Below are 24,689 nucleotides of genomic sequence, written 5' to 3' on the forward strand. Positions count from 1 at the left end.
ATTGGCAGAGTGGTGGGACGACCTCAGGGAGGGCAAACCAGGTAGGGAGTTGTCAATGTGAGTTTTAATTATGTTTAATGATGATGATCTATGGAATTCCAGCAATTCTTTTCAAGTTTTACAGATACAAATCAGGGAAAGGGAAAGAGAAAGAGAACAAGGACCCAGGCTTCCTACTAAGTGTAGCTTTTCCACTGCTTTATTCAACAACACCTGTGTGCCGAAATGAACTCTGACTCTTTAGCCCTAGAGAAAAGCGTCCTGTAAGAACCAATTCTTCTTCTCAAAATATTTGATGCACAGCCTCCCGACATTATCTGATGGCTCCCTCCCCCCCTCTCCCCAGGATCATTTTGTGGTAGCCTACTGTGTGTTTCCAAGATTTCAATAATGCCCTCAGGTTCAACAAGGTCGCTGACCCCAGGGGAGCCAGTGTGGTGCAGTGGTCAAGAGTTGTGCCCTCTAATCTGGAGAACTGAGTTTGATTCCCCAGTCTTCCACCTGGGTGACCTTGGGCCAATCACAGTTCTCTCAGAGCTCTCTCAGCCCCACCTATCTCACAGAGTGTCTGTTGTGGGGAAAGGAACGGAAAGCGATTGTAAACCACTTTGAGATTCCCTCAGGTAGTGAGAAGTAGGGTGTGAAAAATGACTCTTCTTCTTTAGCCTGGAGAGGAGACGACTGAGAGGGGGTCTGGTAACCATCTTCAAGTATTTAAAAGGGTGCCATATAGAGAGGATGGAGCAGAGTTGTTCTCTCTTGCCCCGGAGGGACAGACCAGAATGAATGGGATGAAATTAATTCAAAAGAAATTCCATCGAAACATCCGGAAGAAGTTCCTGACAGTTAGAGCGGTTTCTCGGTGGAACAGGCTTCCTCGGGAGGTGGTGGGCTCTCCATCTTTGGAAACGTTTAACCAGAGGCTGGAGAGCCATCCGACGGAGAGGCTGATACTGTGAAGGCAAAGGGGTGGCAGGTTACAGTAGATGAGCGATGGGGATGTGAGTGTCCTTCATAGTGCAGGGGGTTGGCCTAGATGACCCATGAGGTCCCTTCCAACTCTATGATTCTATGATTCTATGATTCTACTGAATCACTCAACTTTACCACCCAGCCACAGCCTGTCAGACACCCAGAAAAGCAAATGCTGAGGGCCAAACTATACATGATGTTTAACCACAGGAAATGCATGTCCAATATTTAATTAATCAAATACAGCCACAGAGGTTACATACACATCCACACAAAAGAAAGGGTCTTAACCCACAAAAGTCTTAACCCTTTCTGTGATCTTGTTTTTCTGCTAAAAAATCCCCTTCTATAAAGTACTTTATCCAGTGGTGGAAAAGATACAGGCATGCAGCTATTTCTTCGGGGTGGTGAACAGAGGAAGCAATTTGGGGAAAAGGTGGGAAAGCCCATCAACAATACCGGGGAAATGAACATCACCGAAAAGGGAAAGATATATATATATTTTTCCACATTGTGATCCAGTTCTCCATTACATCTGGAAGTCTCTATGCCTGTATGGAACAACCCCGCATTACCTGTTGTTTGGGCTCTGCCAACATAGCTGAAGACGTGTGTTTTTGCAGATGCCACGTGGGAGGGATACCCTGCAACCCTGATGGACTGAGTGTCCCCAGAGAAAAAGCTCGCCTGGCCCCCTCCCGTACAACCCATCCCACTCAAAAGCATCCCAGGCAAATTTTTTGGAACACAGAATTATGTCCTCACATCATGCCTTTCCAACACACGACGCACATCCTGTTGAACAGATGCAACATTCCGTCTGGGTGCATTTTATTTGATACTTTCACACGTCTATGTGCTGTGATCACGGGCAAATCACCTACAGTCATCAGCAATATGGTGACAAACAAGCTGATAACGCACTCAGAATAAATAGGGGAAAGTGCTAGGGAATTAACATGCATTCATTCCAGGGGATTCCCCCACCCCTGGAAAGATACGTTTCCATGCCGGTCCATCTGTTGGCGTGGCTGGCTGTCATACCACACACACACACACAAACACACACACACCCAGCCGCCTCGGCTGGTAGCTGGGTTGTTATTACTTCCGCCATATGGTTCTGTACTGTCTGTAATTTTTTATGGGGTTTTAATGGGGGGTTTTAATTGGGGATTGTATTTTTTTTGTATTGTGTAACCTGCCATGAGTCGGTGCACCAAGAGTGGTGGGTAATAAATTGAATATAATAATAATAATAATAATGAGGAGGAGGAGGAGGAGGAGGAGGAGAAAGAGAAGGAGAAGGAGAAGAAGGAGGTTATAATAATAAATATGTTTGTAGCATGTAACTTAATATAAAGCTTTTCTAAGGAGATATTCCACAGTACAGGGCTGATGCTATGCCAAGCGTCAGAAGAGGAAAACTACTCTGTCATGCTCAGATCACTTCCAAATAACACTTGCTTGGTTCCACAGGAGTAGTACTTACTCTACAATTATTAGTTCGGTAAGAGGGATTGTTGAACTCACCAACCAAAATTCTACTAGATCACCCACTTGGCTCAACTCGATTAGATCACCCACTTGGCTCAGCTATAAAATCCTTTACAGTGCCGAGGCCTTAAATGGAGCAAGTGAACAAATGTGTGTGTCAAATTTATCATCCTCATTCTCCCCCAGGGTGGCTACTCCGTGGCCTGGAGCAAAAACCAGTGTGTCATCACATGACTTTCAAAGGCCACCTTAAAAAGGAGATGGACCCACCCACAGCTTCCTGGTTCTCCTGAGAGGCTGGGCCTTCCCCTCCCAGAGGTGGAAAGCTGGATGGTTAGCAGCTCATGTTAGCAGCTCTTGGGCAATATCTGTGTTAGTGGTTCCTGGGCAGAGAGGTCCATGGGGTTCCTGCCACATGATTAATATTGCCACTTAGTGGGGTGACGAATTGTTGCCCAGCTCTATCCTTTGTGGAAAATGGGGTTACCCCAACATTGGAATGGAACTAGTAATGACAAAGTAGTACAGCACATACTATATGCACACTGAACTGGGGAGATAAGAGGTCATATCACCCTTCAGCCATGAAATGCAATGAGGCAATCTAGATTCTGTCTCCCTTTCTAAGACCTTCCCAAAATTATTGTACAGATAAAACGGAAAACCCATATAAGCTGCCTTGAGTTCTTTGGAAGAAATGCAGATTTTTTTAAAGTGGTAGAAACCTGAATTGAGCGCAAACCTGAAAGAAAGAAAAATGATTGTCTCGAACACCACTGTAAGTACAGTATTTGCTGGCGTATAAGACTACTTTTCCCCCCTGAAAAATATGCCTCCAAATGAGGGGGTTGTCCTATACGCTGGGTGCACTTCAGTTGGGATAGACATAGTGGCCCATAGTACTGTACTGTAATGTAACAAACTCTATATTTTGAGTGGAAATGTTGGGGGGTCGTCTTATATGCCCAGTCGTCTTATACGCCGGCAAATACGGGTACACTTACAAAATACACTTACAAAACTCATGTTCAGGACCTCAGTCTCACTTTCTGAGTGCCTCAGTTTTCCTGTCTTTCAATATGAACCCTAGGACCAGGCAGAATAAATATTTTAAGGATGGTGAATCACTGAGGCGGTTTAACAAAGAAAAATGAGCATAAAATGCTATATTTAAACTTTCGGAGAAGGACTTCGCCTTTGACACATGCAGAACGTTTCCTATCTTATGCTAGGGCAGGGGTAGTCAACCTGTGGTCCTTCAGATGTTCATGGACTACAATTCCCATGAGCCCCTGACAACATTTGCTGGCAGGGGCTCATAGGAATTGTAGTCCATGAACATCTGGAGGACCACAGGTTGACTACCCCTGTGCTAGGGTATCACACTGCTCATAAGATGTATTTTCTCATCCGCTGACCTACCCAATCCAAAGCAGGTTCAGAACAATGCCATCCATGAGAAACAACACACCACAGTTGCACGCCTTTCATCACTATCTCTTCAGCCAACTGGAAAGCACCCGGGCCAAATTATATCCCTTGGAAAGAGCGGAAGGGGCTGTGGATCAGTGGCAGAGCATCTGCTGCATGCAGAAGGTCCCAGGTTCCATCTCTGGTATCTCTAGTAAGAAGGACCAGGTAGCAGCTGGTAGAGCCACAGCACTGATAAAGCTGTTCTGACCGAGCAATAATATCAGGGCTCTCTCAGCCTCACCCACCTCACAGGGTGACTATTGTGGGCAGAGGAAAGGGAAGGCGACTGTAAGCCACTTTGAGCCTCCTTCGGGTAGAGAAAAGTGGCATATAAGAACCAACTCCTCCTCCTCCTCCTCCTCTTCTTCTTCTTCTATTAAAGGCTAAATACTAAATCTGAGATGACAGAACCTTGATGGACCAAATGACGGGGTTCAGTATAAGGCAGTTTCAATGTGTTCAGGTGCTGAGTCTTCTAAATTCTCCTCCAGGATCGTTTATGCACTGGGAACTTCACTGCCCCAGCTTCCATGCAAGAACACAAACCGGGGGTTGGATGAGGTACACCAGGCCAAATGTGGGTGCAGGAAGAGGCGGGGCAACCTGCTACGACTAAAACTCCAGCCTGCAGCCCGGCATGAAACCTCCAGTGCGTAAACGGTCTAGCTGGGAACATCCACCACTGTTTTTTCCTTATGATGGAAATAATGTCTTGAAAGCTGGGAAGTCTCTCCAATAATACCGCCATGAAAGGATCCCCTTTGGGGTAGAGGCCGCACTCTGCAGAACCCTTCTCCTAGTGCTTAATCCACGACTGGCATTAATAGCGATCCTGTCAAAAGAAAGTGAATATGTCACCTTTGCGTCTGGGTGAGCAACATTTATACGGCGTTTATTAAGCTTCGGCATATACAGCCGCCTGCGCCAGCTGAAAACAATCCATTGTTTGATAGGCAATAATGCCCAGCTAATTTCCATACCTTCCTCCTCGGACCAAATTAATTCACACTGAATCAAAGAATGGCAGGGCTGCAAGAGAGAGGTAGTTCATTTGGAGCACAGAACCCCTTCAGGGGCAAAACAAGCTCCTTGTTCAGCCGTGAAAGCCACTTGAAACGCATCGGTAGCAGAAGGGCCTCTGCAAAAGTCTGGATTTAGATACATTATTATAGGTCATTAAGTCCATGGCTGGTTATTGATTTGCAATTGGCAACATTAATCACCATGTACGGTCTCGTTCCCATTTGGCAGATGGAGCACTCAATCTGCTGCGAGCAAAAGACCACTCGGTGAACTCAAGGCGCTTATTTGTGTGTTTTACATTTCAGCTTCAGTGAAAATTCTGGGGGGCAAGAGGAGCCAAGCTAATTTGGAATGAGTTTTGACTTTGTCAATTTTTTTTTCCTGTCGTGACTGATCCTTCAAGCTAAAACTGACACCAGGGGGGATGAGACCAGGAACCTGTACAGAATCTTTTTTTCCCCTCAGCTGGACCGACAACAGCTAACAACAAATCCTCACAGGTCTTATTGTTAACAGCGAGCCTGAACTCCGATTTTGAGTAAAGAGAGCTCATTAGAACACACGCATAAAAAAAAAACGGCGAGTTCTTTAAGAAGTCTGAAGTTTTCATCGTCTGAGTTCACAGAAGATCTCGTGCTGTGTTCCCCATTTAGGAAAACTGTTTGCTATGGTTGATCACAGAGCACTATCTAAGGTACCCCAGGAGAAGAGCGAACTCTATTGACCTTTCCCTCATTCCTTCTTCATTCTGCTCTTAGGACTACAGTCTTGAGCATCAACAATTCAGCAATAAAAACCACAATGATGAAAACAATCTTTTTGATTTATGCACACTGATTGCTCCATATTCCATTTGCTAGTGTCTTTGTTCTGTTGTCCATTGTGGATATTGAGCTTTTGCTAAGTGAGGTCTTGTTGAGCTTTAAACCAAAATGATTATCCCTTACCTACTTTGAGTTGTATGCCTTGTAGCCTAAGTTTATGTATTGACGGATTCAAATGGGTAGCCGTGTTGGTCTGAAGTAGCACAATAAAATCAGAGTCCAATAGCACCTTTAAGAGCAACAAAGATTTATTCAAGGCGTGAGCTTTCGAATGCATGCACTCTTCCTTAGACTAAGAACTCCCTTGCCAATTGTGTGTGTGTTGTGTTAATCCCTCCATACCTGGCATCCTTTCCATCTCTGATGTCGTCCATCCCATGACTTTGCTGCTTGGACTCAGGACAGGGTTGGCAAGCTCCAAGTGGTCCCTGGAACTCTCCTGCTACTATTGATTTCTCCAGCCCAAAATCTCCAGGTATTTCCCAATCCAGAGCTGGCAACTCCACAGTAAACCCCGGAACAGAGACTTGTTCAATCTGATTAGCTGGTGTCCTGTCCCCATACATTAATGAAAACCCAGTACAATTGGCAAGGGAGTTCTTAGTCTGAGGAAGAGAGCTTGCACTCAAAAGCTCACGTCTTGAACAAATCTTTGTTGGTCTTAAAGGTGCTATTGGACTCTGATTTTATTATGTATTGACGGTTTGATACGCCAATAAAAGTTTACTGACTCTTCTGTATCTTTAAATAGCTTGACTGTTTAAAATAAATCATACATCCAAGAGGCCAAGAGAGAAAAGCAATATGGTAAATCATTCTTTCACACACACACACACACACACACACACAGTCATTTTCTAATCCCTGCTGGACAATCTGTTGGAATGTGCAAGATCTATAGTGGGCATAGCTGGACAGAATATGAAGAATATCCAGTAGGGGGCATCAGAGCAGATGTGTATTTAGCATAGTTAGATTAGGAACTTGCTGTTATTTTTTCAAATAGTCTCCTCTAGTGTTCTGATTGGTTCACTGGAAACGTCCTGCTCCTTGGAGCACACTTCCCCCCTGCTGGTCTCCTCAACACAACAAGCTGAATGCAGAACAAAACAGACAGGACTTGCTCTTCTCTCTTTCTATCCAAAGTTGTTTTTCTTTACAATAAGACTATTAGATTGTTTTCAGCAGCCCGGTGTTCTACGTTTTTGCATATTTAAACTCTGCCAACACATCCCAAGGTTGTTCATCCTGGTAACTCTAGGGATCCAACCGAAGCATGAATGTGGTGTGCTCAAAACAGGGATCTTCAAGCCCCAGGACTTGCTGATCTGCAAGCACATGACAGAAATTCACATGGCGTGAATGTCAGAAGAGGGGAAACTAGTGGTACGGAATCAATAGCATTAAGAACCAAGAATACGTGGTTCTATTCTTTCTTGTGCTCCGGTTCCCTTCAGAGTGCTTGCAAAGGAAGGTCAGAGGCATGGTACACTTGCTCTCTACTCAAGGGCAATAACAGCAGGTCCCATCAAAAGGCCTCAACATAATGTTGGGCTCTGTAGAGACTCATGAAGCAGCAAGCAGTGCTCGGCTATGCATCTGGGGGCTGCAAACCACTGTGATGGAGAACACCAAGCCAGGACCGCTTCCGCAATGCAGACATATTTCTTTTTTGTCAAGTGTTGAATCCCCAGCGAATTCTTCTAGCAATTGATTTGAGGAAGGAGCTGTGATATATGGAGCACATGTGCCTAATAACCGATCAGAGAAGTATGGCCGCTGCCATTCCCCGCCCCCCCCCCACACACGCGCACACACATACATCCAGAAGCTGATAAACAAAAACTCACCTACTGGTGTTTCCCTGAATGGCTTTTCAACCTATAACGCCAAGCACTCCTTCTTCACAAAGTTTTGGGTTGTTTTCCAAATAGTAACAACACACACAAATACAGTGGGGGTGGGTGGTGGGTGGTGGGTAGTGGGTGGAGGGTATGAGAAGTACTGTGGTGGGGTATGAAGCACACTCACAAAGGCTATAATGAAATTTCTTCCTGGTGCTTAAAACTGCACTTTTCTACTTGACACACTAGAACAAGGCACATTTTTAAAGTATTAAAGATTTAAAGTATTAAAAATAACCACTTGTGGTGAATACATTATTTCATTGCTGCCTAATCACGTTGTGAAGAGCCTCTTGTGGCGCAGAGTGGAAAGGCAGTGACATGTTGTCTGAAAGCTCTGCCCATGAGGCTGGGAGTTCGATCCCAGCAGTCGGCTCAAGGTTGACTCAGCCTTCCATCCTTCCGAGGTCGATAAATTGAGTACCCAGCTTGAGTACCCAGCTTGCTGGGGGGTAAACGGTAATGACTGGGGAAGGCACTGGCAAACCACCCCGTATTGAGTCTGCCATGAAAACGCTGGAGGGCGTCACCCCAAGGGTCAGACATGACCCAGTGCTTGCACAGGGGACACCTTTACCTTTAATCACGTTGTAACATGATAAACCTTTTTGATGTGGAACACATCTACTAGCGCGTTCCTTCAAACAGAAATGATAACAGACATGACGTCCATTGTCGCGCCTTAGGGAGTGCACTACCAGATGGTGGCAGGGGCCACCAGCAGACCTCCTAGGCCCAGGGTTGGCCTTAGGAGCTATGTTGGCAACAGCACCCTGCTTCCTAGACCAGTTCCACCCTCCACAGAGCATGGCAGGCTGGGGAAGCAGGGCGATGAGTCACCACCACCAGCAGTGTTCTGAGGCCCAACCCTGGGCCCCAGAGCACTCCTGGTGGTGACGCTACACTTTCCAGCCCTGCCCCGCACTCCACAGAGCAGGGCAGGCCAGGAAGGTGAGGAGATGCATGGCCACAGCCAGCAGTGTTCTGAGGCCCACCGCTGGGTCTTGGAGCTCTGGCATGCTAGCGGTGGACACAGAATTCCTGCTGCAACAGGTAAGGAGGGGGAAGGGGGAGGGAGCAGGAAGAAGAGGTAGGTGTGATGTGGGAAGTGGGGAGAGTGAGTGTGTGTGTGTGTGTGAGAAAGAGATAGAGAAACAGAGAGTGGGGAGGGGGGCAGGACTGTAAGTGTTCCACAAATGCTGTGATAGTCAGACTCTCGCTAGATTTTTTTATTTTAAAGGCAGACATCAAGGTGAAGGAAAAAGGAGGGAGAGAGGCATGGATAACTAGATTTATCTTGCATTGAGCAGGGAGTTGGACTAGATGGCCAAATGGCCCCCTTCCAACTCTAGAATTCTATGGAAGAGATTCATCAATATAGCCAAAATGGTGGGTGATCTAGCAGGGAGGGGGGATTTGTATACTGGGATTCCTCACAAGGAAACTTTGAGTTGAAACCCAAAGTAAATTTAAAACCAACACATAGGAGGATTAAAAAAAAAAACATGGTCAGTGGGGTGTAATTTGAATGTACTCCCCGGGATACTTTGTTTGGATCTTTAAGAGCACAGATGCAGAGGCTCACTGTACTGCGGAAATGTTTACTGTAATCCAGAAACAAAGTTAGGTTCTATAGGGACTCATGAAGCAGTAGGCAGGGTTCTACAACACATCCGAGGGCTGCAAACCAACGTTACAGAAAATACCAATCTAGGTCACGTGCCTGCAGGATCCCAGGATGAAGGCTAGCTTCCTCTATCCTGAAACACTGACTTGATGCTCCTAGGACTTAACCCCAATTTTAGAGGCAGAAAAGGATGTTCATATCTTGTTCAGAGGCAATTTGGCCTTCATTGACTGTTACACTGAAAACTTTAACCGGAGTAATTGAGTATTTCACTATTCTACAAGCAAGGCAGGTGACACTTGAGCACCGGATTCAGAGAATCTCAGTGTTTGCATTTAAGAGAGCCAATTTCTAGCCCATATGGCTGTAATGATAAGCTCGCAAGTGTGTGAGCAATTTGCCTTGTGTCAGTCCAGAAGCAAGGAGAAGGGGCTGGAGAAAGTAGGATTTCCTGAGAAGAGGGGAAATCTCTGTTTATTCTACTCATTATTCAGAAACAAATTATGCAAGAGAAGAAAAAGACTCACAAATGGGTTTTCTGCTCTGTACGAGCCACAAAATCCAGCTTTTCTTGCTCAAGAATCTATTATGTTGATGGAATTGCACCACAATGGGGGTATCGATTAAACCAAGAAACGAGATCCAGAGGGGGGAAAATTAGAACGCGGAAAGAAAAAAAAAACAAACGCTTACCTGCACTCACCTTGATGTGGGCTGGTTGAATTCCAGTGCAAGTGAGAGCCATCTCACGGCAGTTAATAGCATGAATACATTAAACCCATAACAGCTTAAAAACAACTAAAAACCAATCCCATCCCCAAACTCCCCCCCCCCACTGCAGCCATATTCCTCAGGGTTGGTGCTTAGATGAGGGGCACAAGACCCTGGCCTCAATCAAATGCCTGGCTGAAGAGCTCTGTCTTGCAGGCCTTGTGGAATTGTGTGAGTTCTGTCAGGATCCTTGGTTCTTCCAGGTGCTCCTTCCATCAGGCAGGGGCCAGGACCCTGTTAAGAAGAAGAAGATGGCTACATGTGGGGGATCATGGAATCAAACCCTGCTTGTCAGATTAGAAGTCTGCACTCCTAACCTCTAGACCAAGCTGGCTGTCTGTACACCAAGCTCTACACCAAGCTGTGGAAAGAATCTGCCTGAATTGAGAAAACATGCCCAAGTGGGGACATTGAAAGTTATACTGGAAAAAAAATCACTGGATCAATGTGCGTATATGAATTAAAAGATAGCAAGAGATGGAATTAAGTAGTCGCGAGGGAAGAAGGATCAAACTGGAGGGAAACAGAATACAGAGAATTATGATCTATAAATGTACATACCTCATTCAGAGAGAGGAGCTGTATTGCCTAAAATAACTAGACCGCCTAGCCTCTTAATTAATCCTAACAAATACACGTAGTGTGGAAAATATTTTTGGAAGCTTTCTCTTAAGGGAGAGGAAGAGAGATAAGAAAAGAAATGAGAAAACACAGGATGAAATGAATGGCAGCAACAAGCAGATGAAAAGAAATTGAAAATGTGGTTCAGCCGCCGCCACATCTGCAATGGCGTGATGAATTCGGGCACCGCATTAACAGAGGAAATTGGCAAGTTAGAAGAGATTTGGAGAAAGGCAGCAAATTATTCAGGGGGACTGGAGTGACTGACAGAACAGGAAAGCCGAGAGGAGCATGAGATGAATATCACAGCTAAGAGATGGCTACAGCAAGGACAGCAGGAATCAACACACCTTGTTCCTTTCTTTCCCCGAGATGCATTTGTGAAATGACATTAATTCTGAGCAAGACACTGTGTTACTAATGCAACATTATTCACGTAGGCAAGCACAGACACTGTGCTCTGACAATTCCTTCAGCAGATTTCAGTATAAGCAACCATCACCTGCATTCATCTTCTTTTTAAATGTTTGTTTCCAAACACCATTGAATATAGAGATCTCTCAGAATTAACTGACTGGCTGATGAGGGTTTTTATTAGAGTACTTAGTTAGGGTATTTCCTCATGATCTAGAAAAGTGCTTATCAGTTTTTTTTCAGATCTGGGACTCACTGCACTGTAAACACAAGGCCATGAAGTCACAGGACATCGGAGTCACATGACAGGAAAAGCAGAACAGAGTTATTGATGTGGAAACACATCTAATGGGGTGGTCAGGGAAATGGAAGTGAATACGGACGTGACATCCATTCACTTCTGCCCTCATGACAGGAGGCCAGAAAGTGAACACTGCGGAAGATGGGTGGCAGCAGCAGTGGCTGGCCAGGCCTGACATAGCCCCGCTCGTTCCACTGGCATCTCCACCACCCGTCTTCCACTGCCAACCCTGCCACCAGGAGCATTGATGGAGAAGGATTGGGTATAAAAGATGGGCAGTGGAGGCACCAGCGGAGTTCAGTGCCAGGCCTGGCCAGCCACTGCTGTACCACTCCTCCTCCACTCACATTCCTGGAGACAAGGCTGGTCACAGAAGATGGGCAGCAGAGGCAGTGGAGGAGTGAGCGGGGCTCTGCACCAAGCCTGGCCAGCTTCCACCACCACCACTACCCATCTTCCATGCCCAGCCCTGGCCAAGGCCAGGCCCCCCAGTCTCCTTCTCCTGGCTTCATGCCAGGATGAACGAGGCAGCTGTGAGGACGGGGGTGGCTCCTGGTACGGTGCCCACCAGTGAGGGCCACCAGGCAGAATCAGTTTGTTGCAGATTATGTGTTTCCATGTCATGAAAGTTAGGATCAACTTGTTCTTGTTCCACCAAGATGATCCTAGAAGCTTACAGTCCCTTGGCCAACTGGGGGAACTCAGACCATACTTAGCCTTGCCTACGGATGAGGCCTTTATGATAGTATCTAATTTTTTAAAAAATTGCGAGAGTCTGATTAACTTTCAATGGGGTCATGCCCTCTGCCATCTTGAAAGCCAGTTCTACTTTCAGAGTCTGACATGAGTAGCAGGTAAAGATGGCCTGGGACTTCTGGTGTTGTCTGGACATATCATGGAGCACCTTCTCCTGGTGCTCCGCTATCCAAATTATGCTAGATCTATCCTGACAGGGATCAGAGGTGGGAAACTGGGCTCTTCTGTGATGGGGAGGAGTCACAAGAATGGTCAACTGAAACCGAAGTCGATCAGAGAGAAGAAGCAGCTAAGACCCACGATTGGCACAGGCCTCACAATTTATTTATTGGATTTATAGCCCGCCGCTCTCGGAAACCGGCTCACGGCGGTTCACACAAAAACAATCCATACAATGAAGCCCAATAAAAACCCCCCATTAAAAACGCAGTTTCTACAAATACAACAAGAACTCAGCAGATGGGAAGAAAAAAACATAGCCCTCCTTAAAACAGGGAGGCCTTTTCAAAAGCAGCATGGAGGGGGGGACCAAGATATTCAGCACTAAGATGTCCAGGCGCCAATGCCAAGGGGGACCCATACCACCTGCCCTAGCACTGTCCCCGACCATAAACCTGGCATAAGAACTCCATTTTGCAAGCCCTCCGGAAGGCGGAATGCTCTCCAAGCATTGGGTCCATGCCTGTATTCTCCACCCTGTTGTGAGGCGCTGTTGCATCCCCACTATGCCCAACATCTGGGTGAGGATTTTCCTTTGCAGCCACATGTACCACTAGCAGGGGGGACTCAGTGCCTTCAAGTGGAAAGTAACATGTTCTTACATTTGCTCATGACAGGAACAGTTCTATGGAGAATTAGGAATATATGCATATGTATTTTTTGAAAAATTCTATTTTAATTGCTATGCATGGCTGAAAACGCCATTTTTATCTCATCTATTTCCTCTGGACCATTTCCCATTCGGTTTTTTCTATTATGACAAAATACCATTTCCACGGTATTTCTATGCAACATCTGCAAAAAAAAGAGAGAGACATTCATTTCTACTGACATTTCTTAATCAATTTAGGAAAAGAGCTTGAATGCACTTTTGATGCAACTCTGAGCTCTGTTGTGAGCTCTCCCTGAATGGCAGTCTTCAAACAGCAGCTGGGCAGATACTTATCCTTGATGCTCTAGATCAGTGGTCCCCAACCTTTTTATCACGGGGGACCGGTCAACACTTGACAATTTTACTGAGCCCAAGGGGGGGGAGGGGTAGTCTTTTGCCGAGGGACGTTGCTGCCGCCTGAGTCCCTGCTCCACTTGCTTTCCGGCCGGCACTCCTGACTTCCCGCCGCCCACTGGGGGGCGCTGCCAGCAGTAGCTACGCAGTGCCACGCCAAGGGGGAGCCCCAGCCATGGTGGCCGCTGAAGAGCACCAAAGATGAGCCAGCGGCAGAGTGGCAGGGCAGCCCCCGCGGCTGCAGCCAGGGAGGAGGAGGAGCCATGGCCTGGTACTGACTGATCCATGGTCCGGTAGTGGTCCCTGGACTGGGGGATGGGGACCACTGCTCTAGATGGATACTGCATTGCGCAGGGGATTGGTGGCCTATAGGGCCCCTTCCAACTCTATGACTCTATTATACTAACTCTAAAATAAACTTGAACTCTGGAATGTAACCAGAGTAGCCATAGAATTTGCTAAGAACTTTACTGAGATTCCCAGGAGGAATTTAGCTTGAGTTTGACCCATGTGTCTGACGCACAGAACCAAGTCACAGTTCAAATGGGTAGCCGTGTTGGTCTGAAGTAGCCCAATAAAACCAAAGTCCAGTAGCACCTTTAAGACCAACGAAGATTTATTCAGGGCGTGAGCTTTCGAGTGCAAGCACTCTTCCTCAGACTATGATCTCCTATATATTCCCTATCACGTAAGGAGTTCATAGTCTGACGAAGAGTGCTTGCACTCGAATGCTCACGCCCTGAATAAATCTTTGTTGGTCTTAAAGGTGCTACAGGACTCTGATTTTATTAGACCTATGTCAAGTGAATGACAATCACAATCTTTGCAAAGAAAAGTTCTTTCACTTCTCTTTGCAAGTGAGAAAGATTTCCATACAGCAATTCCTAAAGCATTCTATTCCAGGGCTAGTCAAACTGCGGCCCTCCAGATGTCCGTGGACTACAATTCCCATGAGCCCCTGCCAGCAAACGCTGGCAGGGGCTCGTGGGAATTGTAGTCCATGGACATCTGGAGGGCCGCAGTTTGACTACCCCTGTTCTATTCCATGCCATAGGCTCTTGGATTTCTGAAAGCAGCATGTAGGCGTTCAAACTACAGGACTCCTTTTAAATGTCAGTGTGAAGTCAACCAACCATCCCCCAGTCTACCCTCCGATCCCTATCAGAACACGTTCATCAAGTTCAGCAAACTCTGTTCCACAGCTGGTTGTTTTTTTGGCAGCCTCGGGAGAAGATTGAAGGTCATTTTGAAGGTTCGGTAATCAGATGTTAAATAACTGGGCTGACAAAACTCAAACACAGGTCAGCGATTAGGAATAAGCGCTTCATTTGGCCAGAGAGACTGTCAGCCTCAAGTGCCAGGTGTTGGGGGAAATCAGGAGTCGATTATCTGGCATTTGACATTGCTCCGAACAAATTACCTTGCAGGCTGCAAAATCCATACATGCCCAAATTGCTGGAAAATGATAACATCTTAAAGTTCGGAATTGCTAAACCCCATCAATTGTCCGTAGGGGGCCCAGAAAGAGAAGCCTTGGCTCGGAGACAAGGAACTATCCCCTTAGCAATGAAGCAAAGAGTATTCACAGCTCGGGTTCAGCACAGCCTGATTTTTTAAAAACTGTGCCCCTTTGGTTTATCTGTTCCACTCATCTGTTCTATTCTATTCTCCAGGCAGTGACAACCTAACAGAAAATCACCAGTCTTTTGTTTCACCGGCTCATTTGGGACGGCATGCCAAATCATGAAGTGGAACTGGCAGACCATGCGATGAGTTGGCAAACCAGAAGCTGCTGCATCATCAGGTACCAGGGACTGTCTGGAGTCCAGTACATTGTTCTGGCAATCCAGAATTGGGCACTGGAGGAGTGACAGGTGAACTCTGCTCACCTTTTGAGCAACTATTCCTGATAAGCACTTGGATAGGGTGCTTATCCCTGGCACATGTCCCCTGCCCATACCACACTGAGCAAAACTATGTTGCCTTCCTTGTACAGGGCGGCCAGAGATCTTGTGAAGGCACCGCTGTCCTGTGCTCATGGGACAGCTGTGCGCTTCATGTCCGACATCTGGACCTCAGCTCAGGGGCATGAAACATATTTGCTACTGTTTGCACAGTGGTAGCAAACCAGCAACATAATTGGGAGTGGGGAAACTAATATTAGGTAGGGTGAGGGCCAGAAGACTGGCTATTGCCTGGCTCTGCTCCACACTGAGGTATTTGATGGGGCACACATGGCGGACAATGTATCATCTGCCCTCAAAGAACAGTTAGTGGCATGGGTAGACAGAGAGCTCTCCATGGGCTTCATGGTGATTCATGGTGACCCATGGGCCTCAGATGCATTTACTGTGCACCCCACTTTCTCCACCTAGTGGCTAAGGAGAAGAAGAGTTGGTTCTTCTATGCCACCTTTCTCTACCCAAAGGAGTCTCAAAGTGGGTTACGTTTGCCTTCCCTTTCCTCTCCCCACAACAGGCACTCTGTGAGGTGGGTGAGGCTGAGAGAGCCCTGATATCACTGTTCGGTCAGAACAGCTTTATCAGTCACCCTGGTCACCCTGTTGGCTGCATGTGTGGGAAGAGTGGGGACTCAAACCCAGCTCACCAGGGTGCCTTCGGGCTAGGTTCTGCAGAGAATCCTAGGTTGGATGCTGAGACCTGTAAATAGAGGCATCTCCTCCAGAAATGCTGGTATATCACAGGTTACTTCACAATTTGCTTCTTCTTTAGAGGGGAGGGCAGTGGGAATGGGTGAGCCTGTGATGAAGAACAACTTCAGTGCCTAGGCTGAGTCGCCTCTGCTGAGGTATTGATGGGTCATGTGTTCTGCTCCTGACAAGAGAGGAGGATCAGGGGGACACAACCTCCCTCCCTCTCACTTTCTAAGACCTTCCCTGGGTAAATGGTGTATACGGATTTTCTGGGTTTGGAAGAAAATAAAACATTACTGGGCTTTTGTGTATTAGACTGGCCTTGGTTCAGGGGGGTTGGGAAAGTGCCTGCTGGCCTTGTGTTCTTCTGGGCTTCTATTGCCCTTGTTTCTTAACACACACACACACACACACACCTGGCTAAGATTGGCTAGTTCTGCTGGAGTTGCCACAATGGCACTGGGTTATGCTGCTGAGCACTATTGCACTGGTTGTGCTAAACTCGCAACTCCTCCCCTCCCCAAGATTGTGATTCTGGGCTTGACATCTGTTGAGCTGACATTTGCTACAACGGCACTGTGTTCTGCTCCTGGGCATTAGTACATTGCACTGATTCTGTTGTCTTGCAGAAATCCCCCCCCCCTTTTCTACCTCAGAGATTCTCAGCTATGAATTCAGTCCAGTTCAGTTTTGGCACTGCTTCTGCTGACCTTGCAAAAATGCCCCACCCACACATTTTCTACGGCAGAGATTCTCTGGGACATTCTGCTGGGTTTGTATTGCCTTGCTATTCCTTCCCCCGCCCCCATAGAAATGGATTATGTGAGCACCTTCTTTGAGTGGCCATAGAATTGGACCCCTTGGTCTAATGTTTTTGAAACATGGAGTTTACTTTGAGGAGAGCCTCCAGCATCTATGTTGCAAATGTAGTGCTTCTACCTCAACCCGCCCCCAGACCACTATATATACTACAGGGTAGATCTGTCATTTAACGGTCCCCAGAGGGTATAATGGATCTGGAAAAATTCAGGATTCTTCAGTATTACCGAATCTGAATACCATACTAGAATTGAGATACAGGAATATAGGGAGTCTATCAGTATTTTTCAGGTCCAACTTACCTGATCTTTCAAAAAAAAAATTCTTGCACACCCCCCTAATATGAACTCTAGAGCTGAAAACAGGGCCTGTTCTATCTGATCTCTCTGCATTCTACCGAGCCTGTTACCAACGGGGCCATCCTACAATACTTGCTGTACCCAGGCTCCCAACGGCTTAGTTTCTAAAGCCATGATTAGATTTGAAACTGCGAAGCAGTGGAATTCGTGCTGGGAAAAGAAATGCAATCCTAATTCTATCTATTATAAAGGCTCCGATATTTCAATAGAGACTTTCACAGCAGTTTCTATCGCTACTTCCCAGAGTATCTATTGGCTGAATTGTGAACTGCTGTTGATGTGTTCAGACTATTTTATTTCCTGCGACATTCTTAAAAAGCCATGAAGGAAGCTGCTCAAGCGAATGAATGCACACAAGCATATTTTGTTATTAGAAAGTACAATATTGCTACTGCACATTCTATAGCAGTGTTTCTCAACCTGGGAGTCGGGACCCCTTTGGGGGTCGAATGACCCTTTCACAGGGGTTGGGGCAGGGAAAGCAGCTTGGCTGGGGAGGGGTGCCATCCATACAACAGCCTTGCCGGGTAGATCGAGATAGAACATTCATCCATCTGGAGTAGTGGGTTTGAGCAAGACTGGCATGGTGGGACAAGAGGCTGAACTGAGAAACCCCAGGGGAAAAAAAAACAATTTATATACAATCATGAACAATGGATCTTCACACCATTGGTCAATTTCGGTTTAATTTCTTGCATAATTTTATGGTTGGGGGTTACCACAACATGAAGAACTATATTAAAAGGTCGTGGCATTAGGAAGGTTGAGAACCACTCTATAGGAACCTTATATAAGGTGTTCTATAGGCACCTTCTATAATTCCCTGACCATTTCCACACGACGAATATGTTCCTGGACAGCCTCCAAATGTTGGCGTATTTCAGAGCCCCCTCCACATGATGCTGCCAACATCCCGAGGCTGTCCAGTATACGGGTCAAGATTCAGCCATTTTTAAATGTAATTTGGCAAATCCAGGAAAGTGGATTTACCATCAGCTGTCCCATTGGTGAGCAACCAGTGAGCAACCAGGGACAAGACCATATGGAGGGGAAACGTTCTACAGCCCCTTTAGCATTGTTCCGCTCTCGCACCCCATCTCATCTTTTTGCCCCCCTTCTTGCCCACTGGTGCGTCACCATCCAAGCTGCTGCTGCCCCTGCCCCTTTCCCAGTGGCCCTGGAAGCTGCTGCCGCTGCTAATTGCCCCCCGCCTCACCCCCCTTCTCGCTTGCCGGAACCTCGCTGCCCAAGCCGCTGCCGCCGTCTGCCTCCCTCACTGTGTCCTCCACTGGCCAGCCATACCACTGCCTTGGCACCCTCAAGGGACTCATCCAACTCCGGCATGACGTGGATAGTGCCTGGCATTGGGACCAAGCTCGCCACCCAGAACTCACCGCCCTTGGTTCTTTCTGTGGCAATGTGTACAAATAGCAATGCCCGAGTTTAATTTTTTTCAATTAATTTTCACGCTTAGGGGAACTTTGGAGACCCACAAATCTCCGGTGAGAAGAGATTGGTTTCCACGGATGATTGACAGACCAAGGAGCAGTGAGTAAAGAGCGCGTTACTCTCTCTTCTGCCTTTTCCCCCTGCTAGTGAGGAGCGAAAAAATTGTGATGCGTTGGCAGAAAAAAGTGGGAAGACTTTATAGTGCGTAGGGGTGAAAAAGCGTGATTTACTATCCCACAATTGCGGGCAGGAGACAATGTGCAATTTGGCCCTCCGTGTGCAAATGGTCTCTGGATACTTTGCTCTCAGAAATGCAGGCGTTACTGGATATTTGTAAAATAGGCTATATTTACAGCAGGGAGAATTCACCTGCACTGCTTATCAGGAGGGGGGGGCAGAATTAACAGTCAACATGTGTTCTTCAATGGATCTAAAGTCGGGAAAAGATCACTATGGTGAGAGAGCAGACTGGATCCTGCAGATGTGTCCCACGAACCACAACAACTTCCTCTGGCACAAGGAGGCCCCTCGTCTGTCAAAGGAAGGGGTTTGTTCACCAAAGGAAGAACTCACTACCATTAGCATAATGGATCCACAAGAGCCAACCAATAAGAACAGGAGGATTTGTTCCATAGCTGCAATTCATTTTCTTTCTATAAATCAGCCAAATCTGAGAGCCAGTGTGGAGTAGTGGTTAAGAGCAGAGGGCTCTAATCTGGAGAACCGGGTTCGATTCCCCACTCCTTCTCTTGAAGTCAGCCGGGTGACCTTGGGCCAATCACAGTCCTGTCAGGGCTCTCTCAGCCTCACCTACCTCACAGGGTATCTGCGGTGGGGAGAGGAAAGGAAGGCGATCATAAGCCTCTTTGAGACTCCTTCAGGCTTTGAAAAAGCAGGGTATAAAAGACAGCCCTTCTTCAAATTTGATATCCCCAAACAAATGCTAAAAGGGGAGATCATTTCCCGTCCCATCTTAAGAAATGATGCAACGTTAACAAGCAGCTAATTGGCTTGGATTTAAGAGAGTGTTTTGCGGGGTGGAATGATTTCCTTGAGTGAAGCACAACCTTCCTACCTTCTCTTCCCCCTAACACTGCAACTCAAAGGGTTCCGGGCAATTCTGTTTATTTGGGGGAACAAAAGACCCCCAGCAATGGAATGGAGGGGGGCATTTGGGACTGCAGAGGGAGGAGGGGGGGTGAGAAAGCAATGTTTTGCCAATAAAAATTGTTCTCACAGCTGCAGTCGCATCAGTGGAAATGCTCTATTTCTTCTAAGCCATTATTGGCTATCACTTAAATAAGTACTTAAAGATTACTCTTCCATTCAGTTCACAAGAGTGCCCACAAAATTCGCCAGGCTTGTAACCGTGCTAAAGGAGCCGAGACAGAGGCACACACCGTTCTCCTTAATTAGGATTTAAGCTGCTTCTGTATGTGCCGCCTTGGAAAGTATCTATTTTAAGTAGCGCGTTTGATATGCACACAAAAACCCTAAGAAGCAGATGGATTTTAATTGGGAAGGAAAACAGGCTTTAGAAGTGACATGAATTAATAATTGGTTTCCTCTTTGAGAATTAACCTTTATATAAAAGAGTGTCATCGTGCAGTTACCCTTTTCATGTGCTAACTGGGATCAGGGTAACACGGTGAACTTAATTTTTTTTTAATAAAAAAAAAATCTAAATAACATTATTACAATATGAAATATTGACTAAACCATGGAAAGGAACAAAAATTTGGGAAGTTTAACTGCGGCTACCTTATCTTTATAACAGCGTTCAATTTGTGGAAACGTAATTCAATTTTGTGCGTGGGTCTTTCAGGCAGCTTAAAATTGTGGACTTTAGCTTTTCCAGACTGGGGACCTCAGAGCTGCAAGCCCACGACAGGAACTGAGGTGACATCAGAGTCACATGACAGGAAGAGGAAACACAGGAGCCCTATTCACATGTTATAGTGAATGGACATATATTCTGCTTTTAGGTGTACACATATTTTCATGAGAAAAAAACAATGTGCATCCACTTCATGAATGAAACTGGAAACCAGTACCTGAATGTTATGTTTTTATTACACATTCAGCTTATAAGTATGTAACGTAGAGTCATAGAGTTGGAAGGGGCCATACAGGCCATCTAGTCCAACCCCCTGCTCAACGCAGGATCAGCCCTAAGCATCCTAAAGCATCCAAGAAAAGTGTGTATCCAGCCTTTGCTTGAAGACTGCCAGTGAGGGGGGAGCTCACCACCTCCTTAGGCAGCAAATTCCACTGCTGAACTACTCAAACTGTGAACACCCCCCCCCCACCCCTAATATCTAGCCGGTACGGTTCTATACGCAGTTTAAACCCATTACTGTGGGTCCTCGCCTCTGCTACCAACTGGAACTTTTCTCTACCCTCCTCCAAATGACAAACTTTCAAATACTTAAAGAGGGCTATCATGTCCCCTCTCAACCTCCACTTCTCCAGGCTGAACATTCCATTCCCAAGTGCCTCAACCTTTCCTCATAGGGTTGGTCCCCAGGCCCTGGATCATCCTCATCGCTGTCCTCATGAAAATAATTCAATACACATAACACAGAACAATCCATTGTATAATGTGTGTGGGTTCACTGTAATGTGTGAACAGACCTACAGAGTTACAACCTTCTCATAGTTAAGACTAAGATCTTGAGCAGTGATCAAGGCAGGTGGTGAGAAGTATAACCAAAGCACTTGAAAGATTCAAATGGGTAGCTGTGAAGTATCACAACAGAATCAGAGTCCACTGGCACTTTTAAGACCAACACAGATTTATTCAAGGCATGGGCTTTTGAGTGAAAGCACTCTTCCTCAGACTATGAACTACCTTAGTGACAATGGGAATATAAAAAGTTAATTCTGCTGATTTAGTAAACTGTGTCACAACATCCAAATACAGCCGTATGATAATTCCTTGCCCAGAAAGATCAGTTTAGGATTACTTCCATAGTGAGACTGAAATCAAGGTGCAGAACCTTGGAGAAATCTTCTCCATCACTAAGTGATCCTGCCCCTCCATCCTTCTGCTCCTCTGAGCATGCATCCGAAGTAAGGCAGAAGGGGTAGCACCTTTGCTCTCAGAGTACTCACAAAGTGGATTTTATTTTTTTTAAAGACAGCACTTTAAAAACTCCTGGTAACTGGTCTCTACACAGCACAGATGTGGGGTCTTACTTGACAAAAGTCTAACCTGGGCAGAGTCTGCACACATAGGATAATTCACTTTCAATGTGCTTTGGCAGCTTTCCTGCAATGTGCTTTCCTATGCAGAATAGAAAAAAACTACTTCTAAAGTGCATTGAAAGTGCATTATCTGTTGTGTGCAGAATCTACCCAGATTAGATCTGATTCAAACGGGTAGCCATGTTGTTGAGAAGTATAACCAAAGCACTAGAAAGATTCAAATGGGTGGCCATGTTGGTCTGAAGTAGCACAATAAAATCAGGGTCCAGCAGCACCTTTAAGACCAACAATGGTGCTACTGGACTCTGATCTGATTAGATCTGCACAGCCACAGCTCTTGCATGACCAAACAGGCCTGGATACTGTTGTGTATGCGAGGCAGCAGAGGGCTGAGCTTGGGGTCTGGAGCAGGATCCAAGCAGCCCCGAAGGCCAGCCAATGAACTGCCAGGTCCCCAACCGCAGGGTCCAGTGAGTTTAAATCAATCAGGCTCCGCTAATCCAACCAAGGCTCAGCCAAGGGTGTGTCCACCTCTGCCCATGTGTATATATTTGGGGGCTTGTCCAGGCAAGTTCCCAGTCAGCGTGGTTACTTTTGCAGCTTGTACAGTAGGGTTGTGAGACCCTTTTGAGCTACTTGTTTTTCTGGCTGATTTTAAATGGTGTGATGAAGGATTATTTGAAAAAAAAAAAGGAATTTGGCTGGCCATGGGTAGTTTGTTGGTGGCAGACTCTAACCTGGAAAGCCGGCTTTGATTCCCTGCTCCTCCATGTGCAGCCAGTTGGGTGACCTTGGGCCTGTCACAGTTCTCTTAGAGCTCTCTCAGCCCCACCTACCACACAGGGTGTCTGTTGTGGGGAGAGGAAAGGAAGGTGATTGTCAGTCACTTTAGGACTCTTTAGGTTAAAAAAAAAACCCAGCTGTTCTTTATGCATTATTATTCTAAAATGACTGTTGCAGGTTCTCCTCTCTCTATTTTTTTTCTGGCTGCATTTTAATTTCTAGCCTAACGAAAGCTGCAATTTTTTTTTATCACCTTGTGCAGATCCAGAGGTCTCATTTTCTCTTTTCTCATCTGGCTTTCTTCCCCTCTTGCTTTTGCATTGTCTTTACGAGAGCTCTTCCAATGACGGGCTCGTAGACTGTAGCAGCCCTAACAAAGCCGACCACTCGTTTCCTTTTATTTGCTTTGCAGAACAGATGTTTCTTTTAGGAGCCTGCTAAAAAGGTAACACAATGAATATTTTTGAAGTGGGCAGTTTCCCCGAGCTCATGTGTTAAAAAATGGAGGCTTATAAAACTTCCCTTCTGTCAGAAAGCTGTAGGGGCTCTTATATTGATGTTTCCTTTGTGTTTCAGACACCCCAAAAGAAAACGCCCATTGTTTTGGAAGCTTTCTTTGTTGCTCGCCTTTGAGAGTTGGGAGATCTCACTCGCCTATTTGAAGAAGGCTAGGAACCACCACTGTCTTCTACATAGCCACAGAGTAGAGGAATGGGAAGGCGACTGTAAGCCGCTTTGAGCCTCCTTCGGGTAGGGAAAAGCGGCATATAAGAACCAACTCTTCTTCTTCTTCTTCTTCTAGCCATCTAACCAAGCTCCATGGCTGGTAGCAACGTCATGAGTAGCTGCTGTGGTTATTTCAGAGCCATCATTGTGCGTCTCACACATATTTGCAACTTGGGATGCGTTCTGGAGGGTCATTTCTCTAGAGCAGGGGTAGTCAACCTGTGGTCCTCCAGATGTTCATGGGCTACAATTCCCAAGAATCCCTGCCAGCAAATGCTGGCAGGGGGCCATGGGAATTGTAGTCCATGAACATCTGGAGGACCACAGGTTGACTACCCCTGCTCTAGAGCAGTGGTACTCCTCCCTCTGTGGCACACAGAGAGCCACATTCACAATTACCATTGACCAAAACAGTCACATCGACTGCCGTCTCTGGAGGGAGGCCTGCATTTCACAGAGGCTCACAATACTCCCCTGGTGGAAATCTCCTGCTACCCACAGCCCCCACTCAACAAGGGCCTTGGCCATTTCTCTGAAACATGGGGAAGCTGCCACATTGGGGAACAGGGTTCAGAAGAGACACAAATGACATGCCAAAGAACGACATTTGGTTCCCAAACCACTGAATATCACTGCTTTAGATAACTGGCAACAACTCCCCACTACATGCAGACATCTTCTTGTAAGCCCTGAAACAGTTTGTGTAACTTGACAACTATACACATATGGCAGTCAAGAGTGTAAGAAGAGCACGACGATTGCATGGGGAAAACCATGGGCCATTCCGCACAAGGACCAATGTTGCCAATTGTTCACAGAATGCAGAAACGCTATATTAAATAGTGGAATTTCGTCATTCCGCATACCTTTTTTTTAGTGGAATATAGAAGTCCCAGTAGTGTTTTCCTTCCAAATGCACCCGTGTTTGCTAGCTACCAAATAAGATTGCTCTTCGTGTCACACTTATTTAGGAAAAATCCCCCGAGATGATTGGAAGCTGCTTGCAAATGAGTGTGCATAAAATAGGGCTGTACAACATGACAGCTTTCCTATAGTCATTCCTAAATATTTTTTAAAGCTAACTATGTATTAATGAACACCTATCACTCACACAAACAGACACACTAGCTCATAGTATATATTATAGTGACTAAATGACTGCTCTACCTGTGATCCATGGGCAGAAATTAATGTATGCAGGCAAGTGTCTGCTATTCCTATTCCACCACCCCCCCCCATGCCCAATCACTGATTTGCAAACACGAAAATGACAAGTGAGAACCCA

General features: G+C 46.2%; 1 long non-coding RNA gene across 1 annotated transcript; it reads left to right on the forward strand.

Annotated features, from left to right (window-relative positions):
- Nucleotides 1-8,636: 8,636 nt before the first annotated feature.
- LOC143819895 (uncharacterized) lies at nucleotides 8,637-23,626 on the forward strand. Its single transcript, XR_013225148.1, has 3 exons — nucleotides 8,637-8,746; nucleotides 18,714-18,787; nucleotides 23,255-23,626. It is a non-coding gene; the product is annotated as an uncharacterized LOC143819895 (long non-coding RNA).
- Nucleotides 23,627-24,689: the final 1,063 nt, after the last annotated feature.

Source organism: Paroedura picta, chromosome 1, assembly GCF_049243985.1.
Source record: "Paroedura picta isolate Pp20150507F chromosome 1, Ppicta_v3.0, whole genome shotgun sequence".
Taxonomy (NCBI): domain Eukaryota; kingdom Metazoa; phylum Chordata; class Lepidosauria; order Squamata; family Gekkonidae; genus Paroedura; species Paroedura picta.